Source organism: Schistocerca piceifrons, chromosome X, assembly GCF_021461385.2.
Source record: "Schistocerca piceifrons isolate TAMUIC-IGC-003096 chromosome X, iqSchPice1.1, whole genome shotgun sequence".
Taxonomy (NCBI): domain Eukaryota; kingdom Metazoa; phylum Arthropoda; class Insecta; order Orthoptera; family Acrididae; genus Schistocerca; species Schistocerca piceifrons.
This window is the reverse complement of record NC_060149.1, coordinates 928211291-928212939: the sequence shown is the minus strand read 5'-3', so window position 1 is coordinate 928212939 and position 1649 is coordinate 928211291.

Below are 1649 nucleotides of genomic sequence, written 5' to 3'. Positions count from 1 at the left end.
AGAATTACAATTTATATTATGTGTAAGTATTCATTCAAATCTATACACTTTGAGCTATCCTTTAAGCAATACAATACTAAAATCCCACATACAAATAGTAATCTTAGCACTCAGGTGTTGCCAAGAGTAACACAAGAGCAACTACCAAAAATATCCTAAAGTCATGGATCATAAACCATAAGCATGGAGTTTAGAAAAAAGGGAAAATGAATAACCAAGCGAAACACAATGGATATTATAACACGCTAGAGAAAATTAGACACTCCCATGGGGATATCGCAGAAGCAAAGGAGGCCATCTTACAGTTGCCTCAAGCTCGAAATTTGGAATGTATGTCAATGCGAGATGCTCATAATAGTTTCCACAACGAAACTTTATCTGAAACCTGGCAGGAAATCCGAAGAGATTCTGGTCGTATGTAGAGTATGCTAGTGGCAAGACACAGTCAATGACTTCTCTTTGCGATAGCAATGGAAATAGTATCGATGACAGTGCTGCGAAAGCAGAGTTACTAAACATAGCCTTTCGAAATTCCTTCACCAATGAAGACTAAGTATCCAAATGACCTGAATGTTGCATAAATTAGCACCATGTTCAAAAGTATCCAAATAATGTGAATTTTGCACCACTTCCAAAAGAATCTAAATCATCTGAATTTTGCCCCACGACTCTCATACTGTAGGGATTTTTGGCCATAATTCAAACAGCTGCAGCTAGTCAGTCCTGCAGACTCCCAAAATCCAAGATGGTGATGGTAGAAATTTTAAAAAGTGCTAGGTGATGGTGGAGAAAAATTCAAATACGAAAGTGTGCAAGTCAGAAACTGAAAAAAAAGCAAGGTGCTTGAGCTATTCCAGTTATGTTAGGTGGAAACTGAAAACAAATCCAAGATGCTGTAGTTAGCTCACTCGTGGTAGCAGCCATATGGTGCCATATTCAAAAGTATCTGAACAGTGTGTCATGTCCAAAAGTATTAAAACGATCTGAATTTTGCACCATGTTCAAAATCAATCTATTATTTATCAGAAATTCGAAAAGATATTGATAATATTGGTATAACTAGGCACTGCTTATCTAACTTACAGATTAAGCAGTACCTGTTAATGAGCTTAGTGTTGGAATGTTGTAACTGAACGTGTAAGTAGGCTGTTTATGTTTTCTTATTGGCAACGTTACGTAGCGCCCTGTATGAAAATCACTGGCTGTGCTGTGTGCAGTCTGTGGCTAGTTTGCATTGTTGTCTGCCATTGTAGTGTTAGGCAGCTGGATGTGAACAGCGCGTAGCGTTGCGCAGTTGGAGGTGAGCCGCCAGCAGTGGTGGATGTGGGGAGAGAGACGGCGGAGTTTTGAAATTTGTAAGACTGGACGTCATGAACTGCTATATACATTAAGACTTTTGAACACTATTGAGGTAAATACAATGTTTGTTCTCTATCAAAATCTTTCATTTGCTAACTATGCCTATTAGTAGTTAGTGCCTTCCGTAGTTTGAATCTTTTATTTAGCTGGCAGTAGTGGCGCTCGCTGTATTGCAGTAGTTCGAGTAACGAAGATTTTTGTGAGGTAAGTGATTTGTGAAAGGTATATGTTAATGTCAGTCAGGGCCATTCTTTTGTAGGGATTATTGAAAGTCAGATTGCGTTGCGCTA